This window comes from Hylaeus volcanicus, chromosome 2 (assembly GCF_026283585.1).
Source record: "Hylaeus volcanicus isolate JK05 chromosome 2, UHH_iyHylVolc1.0_haploid, whole genome shotgun sequence".
Lineage (NCBI taxonomy): Eukaryota > Metazoa > Arthropoda > Insecta > Hymenoptera > Colletidae > Hylaeus > Hylaeus volcanicus.
In genome coordinates this window covers 28,733,269-28,741,641 of record NC_071977.1, presented here as the reverse complement: position 1 = coordinate 28,741,641, position 8,373 = coordinate 28,733,269, and the positions used below count along the sequence as shown (strand labels likewise).

The 8,373-nt window shown below is 42.1% G+C and overlaps 1 pseudogene; it reads left to right on the top strand.

Annotated features, from left to right (window-relative positions):
• The first annotated feature begins 1,362 nt into the window (after positions 1–1,362).
• The window catches only part of LOC128872097 (uncharacterized), a 39,391-nt pseudogene continuing 32,380 nt past the window's right edge, over positions 1,363–8,373 (top strand).

Genomic DNA, 8,373 nt, shown 5'->3' with positions numbered 1-8,373 from the left:
CTTTTGGAAGAGGTTTGAGGATGTTTGGGAGCGATTGGGTAGGTGATTCCTGAAATACCACAGTTTATCTCAGTGTCCATCGTGTTTATTTTCTTCTAATGATGCGATGTTCGTATGGATTCCTTGTGAAACTTTGACTAGCATACTCAAACTCTAGAATAACACGTAATACGACAGTTTATCTCGGTATCCATCGTGTTTATTTCTGTCTAGCAATACGATATTCCTTTGAATACTTTGCAAAGCGTTGACTATCATACTCAACCTCTAAAATTACTCGGAATACGACAATTTATCTCAGTATCCACCAATTTCGATCGCTGAATCACACGACATTCATGTTTATTTCCTTCCAGTGATGCATTCGTCTAGATCTTTTCATGATACCCATATTTATGTTTCTTCTTTGTGAAACTTTGACTAGCATACTCAAACTCTATAATGACACGAAATACGGCAGCTTATCCCAGTGTCCATCGATGCCGTAACAGAGAATCAATATTATTGACAAATCAATTTATTTCCACTATTCCTAGTCTCATTGTCGAGTCATTCGGATGCGGGAAAATCTTCAGTTCGAAGTCTGCAGGAAAAGAAGACTTTCTATCGTTCCTCGTGAGCGACTCGAGAGCCTTGAATAAGGAAACTTTCACTGTCTGAAGTAAACACGAGTCTAAAACTGTTTAATGTCTTATTTTCTATCCGAGTTTCTGCTGGAATGATGAATGAGTTAAATTACAGGAATAATACCTCAACCTTCATTCATGAATAATTCCATTCAATTCATCAATTACAAAAGTAGAAATTACGAAATTCGTCGAATCGTATCGATAATTTCCTAGATCTATGTCGATATATACCAACATACAAAATCAACGTATTCGAGTATCCGATATAAACACACATTATAGAGAATAAAATTCATTCAGAACATTCGAATACATAACTTTCAAGCAAAGACGTTTCCCGGGTTCGGCGGCGTTCGAAATTGAGTTATAGGAGTTCGAATATCTCTGGTATTTTTCATTGTTACGCGGCTTGCATCAGAGGATTTGCGCCGGGCCGTTCGTCGCGCTGAAATACGATCCGTCGAGCGTTTATGGTAACGAGAGTACGCCGACTTTCAAATACGCGGTTGATTTACAGCGTTCGATGGGTCGAAGCATCGCGATTTCGCGGTCTATTGTTTCCCGTGTTTCGTTCCTCGATCTTCGCCGCGATTCGTCGAGCACCGTGGCTGCGTGCATTTTACGAGTCGACGGAAATTAGCGCGAAACGTTGAATTCCAGTTCACCGGGGACAATTGGCCCGACGCGGCGGTGACGTTACGCGTCGCCGTAATGCACCGTTAAAAGGGTGTGTTCTGGCATTCAACGGATGATCATTGAACAGAAGGTCACCCGTCCAGGAAAAGGTACAACGCGAGCCTCGGTACGGACACCTGGGAGTGCGCTATGCGGCGCCGTTTACCATAACGAGCGCGATTATTAATTTCTGAATGTAACGCGAGAGAAAGTCGCGATGCTTTCTCGTTCGAGGATCGTACTCGAATTCGCGGCACGTAGAAGCGTTCGAAATTCAACACTCGGAGAGTGTCGGAGAGACTTTGATTTATTCCCAGTGATAAATATTGAATTATTTGTTTGTCCAGAATATCGTGCAAACATATTTGCGCGTAAAATTAAAATGATAGATTACTCGGGCGTTCGTGAAATATTTTGGTGATTATGAAGAAATTCGGGAGACACCGCGATGAAGTTCGAACCGTTACCGATTCCTCCGATTTTTGTTCGCAGCGGTCCGTGAAAAGGTCAACGACGAACAACGCCCGATCGAGAGCCGGTGGGCACGGCGGAGCCGAGAGAGGAGGCATACCGGTTGCGGCAGGTCACGTGGAACGGGTCTTAAGATGGCCTACATTATCCGGTGTTATCGGTGAGAGAAGGGTCGCATCGAGGAAGAAACGAAGAGGGCAGTGCCGCGTGGCGGACGTGGAGCGATAATAGCGGGATAAGAAGAAAAATGGGCCAAGCGTGGTGCAAGGAGAAGACCACCAAGGCTCAGGACTCCAAGTCGCCCTTGGATCGGGTCTTCGTCCGTTGCGCGCACCGGGTATGTGGATAAACATTCTCTATTTATCTTTGTTTCGCGTCGGATTCCAGATTCGAGATGCGACGGTCTCGGGAAGTCGTAAAAATCGCTCCGGGAGTAGCTTGAACGACTGCAAATAATGCTTAGGGGTAGGAAGATATTCTCGTTGTACTTCGAAAGAACCAAATTCTTCGAACGAGTACAAAATTTTGACTTGGGGGACGGGGGATGAGATTAATTTTGATTTTAATCAAAATTTAGAGTGCTGAAAGAAAAATGAAGAATATTCATGTGTTATTGGTTAGGTAGGAATAGGTGAATTTATTTTTATTCGTTGAATAACGATCGAATATGTTTATTCGTCCAACGGTGTATCTTCGAAGCTGTTGATTCTTTATTTATATCGAAATGTTAAGCACTCAATGAGAAATAAAAAATATTCATACATTATTTATCGAATAAAATCAAGTAGATCTATTTTTATTCGACGAATGATGTACATTCAACATCCACTCGATTACGTTACACTCGAGCCACTACGCGTGTGACGTGGATTTATCATTGCGCATCAGGCACGAACTACTAATTTGGAATCCGAGACACGCGTATACGCGTGTAATTGCTAATTAACCGAGTGACGTGATGTACGCGAATTCGTGACGCTACCATCTGCAAAAAGTCGCGGAAGTCGCGTAAACGTGTACGTACCAACCGGGGATCCGTTTTGTTTGGGAACGTACGGTTCCAACTTCGGCCAGCCGATAACTCGATCGTTTCGCCGTTGAAGTGGCACGTATTTATGGAGTTAATAAACTCCCATTCTCCGATAACAAACATTTCACTCTGGCCTGAATACCGTTTTCCATTTTAATGTTTTAATTCATTGGCTGGCTAGCCCCTAGTAATCAGTGTTTTATTGTAATCGAATGGCGAACTCACGGGCCGCTTGAAAAACTCGATGTATTTGTTCCAGTTAATGCTCACTCGACTTTTATATATATATATTATTTTTTCCAATGGGTCCGTAGCGACATTATTCCGATCGTTCCGGTTTCTTTCGATTCGTGGAAAATATCGTGGTTTACTAACGAGTCAAGAACAAATTTTACTTGACAAGTACCATTATTAATTTCATCTTAAACCATAAAGGAGTTTCTATATAAAACTATGAGGGTTGGACTTAGCGATGTTCCATGTATTAAATCCTGTGACAGTGATTTCTCACACAGTGTTACAGTGTGTTTCTAAAAAAATGTATACATATACAGTGCGTATGATTATGACTTCAATTTTCATTCGAACATAATTAATATTCAAGTGGAAGAAGAAAAGAAATAACAGTGCATATATTATTTAGGGACACTCTGTACACGCATTAAGGTTCGATCCAAGAGATTTTACGATGTTTGAAAAAAATATATACAGAATGCACTGTTTATAATTTATAAAGGACGTCTACTTACTTATGAAAACTTATCCATGGTACCGCGTGTGTTTCGTATCAAAAATTTAGTTTATTTGTTTATTTGTTAAGTTTATTTGTCAGTCTCTTCCACGCATTTAACGTCGGTCGAAACTTTAATGCACGAGTAACGAGCACGCTAATGAGTCGGCACACGTAACGTTCACCGTTACGTAACCCATCATGCGAAATGCAGAGCGGAATAATGGGTCCATTGCAAATGAAAAGTAATTAATTATCACGTGTTTCGCTTTGATTAGCGGCTCGAAGGAGCCACTGGGCGGTTTCGGGGGTGAGGTCGATACGTACTCGTTGTTTTCATGGTTTCGTGTAAACGCACCGCGGGGCACGGTTACGTGATGAACACATTTGCGTTCAGCCGAGTTAGAAAAAGTCATTTGCACGGTGACCAACTTGTAACGAAAGTTTACGTAACCGTGGCGAACGTGACGTAATTTATACAGTACCATGTTACAGTAACATATTACACCATCATGTTGCAGTATCATGTTACACTATCGTGTTAAAGTATCATGTTACAGTAGCATGGTATTATAGTAACATTTGACAATAACACGGTATTACACTATCATGTTACAGTAACATTTTATAGTAACATGATACAATAACATGGTATTACACTATCATATTACAGTAACATATTACAGTAAAATTTTACAGTAACATGCTACAATAACATGTTACAGTATCGTGTTACACTATCATGTAACACTATCATGTAACAGTATCATGGTAATTCTGGTCACAAGTTGATTATAAATGGTCACAAATTCTGGTCATAAGTTGTAATAATAAATTCCAGCAACGGAACGTGCTTATCGTTGGCATTCGAGCCTGTGCCGCCAGACGTTTACTCTTACATACCAAAAGCGTGAGTAAATGTTTTGTTCAAATACCAGAAATAGCTACGTTTTCTTATTGGAATTTACTAACCATGGGAAAATGAAAACGAGCGTTGCTTTTTATATCAGCGGGTTCATGAATGAATTTTAATAAAAATAAATGAAGATTCAGGGCCAAGATAAGGTTACAGAATATTAGGATATAGAAAATGGCACTCATTTTTATATAATTGTGTTCACGAATGAATTTTAATAAAAATAGATGGAGATTCAGGGCCAAGATAAGGTTACAGAATATTAGGATATAGAAAATGGCACTCATTTTTATATAATTGGGTTCACGAATAAATTTCAATAAAAATAAATAGAGATTCACCTATTTCCCAAATACAATCTCAGTTTCATCAAATCTTGAAAAGTCTAACCGTCGCCAACATCCGTTACACAGCCGAAAATAAAATCAACACCTTCTCTATTATCGCAATTCTGAACGGATCCCTTGGAGTCGAGCAGTTGACGTCTCTATCAACGAGAAAAACGTGAAAAACGATTAGTGGTTCAGAGGCGTCAGATTAGAATGCCTTCCTTAACGCGATGCGCATCGTCGAGTCGTCGCTAACACGTTAGAGGAAGAGTGGGTGGATCGGTGGAATCGTTCGGCGCGGCGAAAACAAGCGAGTGGGAACAGGTGGTGATCGATAGATCGCGGTTCGAGGCAACGGCGAGGGGGGCAGCCGGTGTTTCACGGGCTGTCCAGGATCAATTAGACGCGGCGCGATAAGTTCGCTGCTAAATGAGAAAACGCGGCGGCGCCGTCAAGGATTTACGGTTGCGCAAGAACCGACGAAGGAGGAAAAATCGAGCCCGAGGCCGGCACATGTTTATTAACTGTTCGCCAGCCTCACCTCCCCCGCCCCGTTTTTATCTGCCGCAGCCGGAAAACCGGGGAACGACCGCGACGATTTTTCTCCCAAACGTTTATTTATGCTTCCACCCTCTGGGATTCGAAAAGAGACTTTATGTACTCGTTTAATCCTAAGCGAGGACTCTTCGTCAGGTATACACATAGTTTCCATACGAATTGTTTTATCAATGTGGAGAGTGGATAATTAACAGAAATATTTTGCTTTCTAAGGAGTTATTTATTGAGGGGGTTATGGGGTCGAAATAAAATTATCGATTCATCTGACGAAATTAAATTTGATGTTAGGAATACAATGTGTAATTTGTCCGATCAAGAAAAAATTTAATAGCATCGATAAGTAAAGACGTAGACGTTGAAGAACCTCGGAACTTGTTTTTAAATACTGAACTTCCTTGCCACCGTTTCCAAACATTCGATATTCTAAAATCCGCTAATCGCGCTGCGCGTATCCGCCGCGAATTCTCGAACAACACGCGTGACACTTTCGTCGGCCAGTTAGCGATTCCCCCGTTGCGAACTATAAATCGATTCCGTAATTGCTCGCGTGTGTTTTCAGCGGCTATCGCCGGTGTCTAGAGGCGAGGAACGCCTGCAGGCTGTCGCGGCCGTTAGTCATTCTTATATAATTCGCACTTAACGTTGCTAGCAGATGTCGCGGACCCAAGAAAAACTACTCGCCGCGTTAAAGGTTAATTACGCGTTCGTGCGCGCTACAAAACAAACTTTAATGTTGCAGTTTTTAATCGGATTGCGCGACGCTTTTACCAGGCAAAACGGGAGCTTCCCGTGTTCTGGAAGAACTCCGGGAGTTTCTTGGACGATTTATGGGCCGCGTTCATTAACGCAATTCGTTTGGCCTCCGAGGAAACGTTGCGCAAACTTCGGCCCCCGACGAACGCTTCTCTCCTGCGAGTTTAAAGCCCTTTCCCGGAAACATTCTTTTTTTAATCGGTTTAAACCAATTCCGCCTTGTGATCTATGCTCCGCGAATTCGCTGGACCGAGCCTCCTTCATCGCCGAGATTTTAATGTAAATGGGGAGGAGGGGACGAGGGAGGATCGATAAATAAAGCAGCTTTGGTAATTTACGGACCGCGATTTTCTCGAATTCTTTGGAGGAAACTGTCAGTTCTTAGGCTCCTCGATTCTCGATTATTGGCAACTCTTGTATTGGAGGCATAATTTATACATTGTATGAGAGTGCTCGGAAAATAATTTTATTTCTTTGTTTGGACAAAAAAAGAAACGTTTTTTTTTTTAATATCTAAATATTGAATTATACAGGGTGTCCCAAAAATGTTGGAGGTCCTTGGAAGGGATGGTTCGGGGAGGTGATTTGAAGCAATTTTTTCCTTAGCGAAAATGTTGTCTGAGGCTTCGTTAAGAAGATATTAACAGAAAACCCCCGACCAATCAGAGCGCATTGCCACGCCCACTGCTACCGCCCACTGGGGTACTCGCGCTCCGATTGGTCGAGGTTTTTCTGTTAATATCTTCTCAACGAAGCCTCGGACAACATTTTCGCTAAGGAAAAAGTTGTTCCGAATCAAAAAACGAATAAGTAAATGCAAGGACATACGCTCTACCAAGCTCAGAAGGCTTAACTTCAGAACGATCTACTCGATCCGCTTTTCCCAGTTGCTATATCGATACCTAATAGCAGAGTATCGTCGAAGAAAACTGAAATTGCTATTCTCGCTGCATCTCCGATGAAAGGAACAGTGCAATCAAGTACCGCGACCTCGAATTGCTAAATTGCGTATCATCGAAAGCTAGTAGTTACAACGTGTTTCGCGGTGATTCACGACAATCAGGAATAATTACACACTGTCAGCGACGTTAATAGAAATTAGATTTCCTTTTCAGCAAAGTTTCACGCTCGGTCTCTACCAAACGCAGTACGGACCATTTTTGGACAGCAATTTCTTATGAATTTTATTCTTATCCTACCTACTTTAAAGTTAATGAGACAAAAAAAAACTCGAATAATACAGTATTGATATAGTCGTCCCAAACACCGTGTATTTAAATATTACGAACCAATTTTTTTTTTATTCAACTCTAACTTACGCTTCAAACCCCTGCAGTACTTGATAAAAAAATAAAGAAAAAGCACACAAAGCGGAGCAATAGAAAGCAGACCAATGAAAGATTTATCGTTCATTCGGCGGTCGATATTTTTATTTAAATAGGAGTTTCTCCCCTTATCTCTGTTCTGTCAATTAAATTCAACCGGCTCGAAAATATCGACGAGAAAACAAATCCAAAAAACGCGAGAGGCCGTTCCATTCATTTTAACAAAACGAACAGTCGATCGCAAATATTGAAGTAATTTTAACACGCACATTGCGAGCATACCTCTCCCCTCGTTCCCCTCGTGCCAGGCTCCAAAACTGGAACACGAGGGCCTCGAGCGACCAGAATCCCGTTTCGGCTTCTCGATTCTTTTCTTTCGCTCGGCACGATCGAGAAAGGCGGGCCACGAGCGCGAATCGGAGCGGAGATAGTCACGATCCTATTCGAATAACACGCAACGAATGAAATTCTTATCGTGAAATTGTTTCAATAATAATTCATTATAGACGAGTCGTACAGAAATGAAAGGAACAAAACGCGCGACTACGCACGTTCGAACGCCGGTCGATACCACGGACGAAGTAATGTTAAACAAATAACCGACCGTTCCGACTCGAGTGTCACACAACGAGGAACGGGACATCGATCGATAAAACATTCTCGCTCGGCGAAACGGCCTAAATACTCTATTTTTCATCAGATATTTCGCTTTATCGCTTGATCTTCAACTTTCGTTTCAACGAACGACGAACGAAAATTTACTCGACCATTTTGCTCTTAATTAGAAATTTGTTTATTCGAATGTCGCGGCCATCTCCGAAACGGGCTCGTGCAAAGCGTGCGATGCTTCTCGCGTGTAACTCGTGCGAAGTGCGAACGCCGGGCGCGATAAGGAGGCTGGCGAAGACCGGAAATGGCCGCACCCCGGGGCGATCGGAGGTTGTAGGTTTCGAGCAA